Below are 509 nucleotides of genomic sequence, written 5' to 3'. Positions count from 1 at the left end.
TTGCTGGGAGAAATATCAATAACCTCAGATATGCAGATAACACCACCCTTATGGCAGAAAGTGAAGAGGAACTTAAAAGCCTCTTGATGAAAGTGAAAGTGGAAAAAGTTGGTTTAAAGCTCAACATTCAGAAAACGAAGATCATGGCATCTGGTCCCACCACTTCATGGGAAATAGATGGGGAAACAGTGGAAACAGTGTCAGACTTTATTTTTCTGGGCTCCAAAATCACTACAGATGGTGAGTGCAGCCATGAAATTAAAGGCGCTTACTCCTTGGAAGGAAGTTATGACCAACCTAGATAGCAAATTTAAAAGCAGAAACATTACTTTGCCAACAAAAGTTCATCTAGTCAAGGCTATGGTTTTTCCTGTGGTCATGTATGGATGTGAGAGTTGGACTGTGAAGAAGGCTGAGCGCTGAAGATTTGATGCTTTTGAACTGTGGTGTTGGAGAAGACTCTTGAGAGTCCCTTGGACTGCAAGGAGATCCAACCAGTCCATTCTGAA

The sequence above is a fragment of the Bison bison genome, unplaced genomic scaffold (genome assembly GCF_000754665.1).
Source record: "Bison bison bison isolate TAMUID 2011002044 unplaced genomic scaffold, Bison_UMD1.0 scf7180017864242, whole genome shotgun sequence".
NCBI classification, from domain to species: domain Eukaryota; kingdom Metazoa; phylum Chordata; class Mammalia; order Artiodactyla; family Bovidae; genus Bison; species Bison bison.
The sequence above is the reverse complement of the archived record's forward strand: the minus strand, read 5'-3'. Positions refer to the sequence as shown.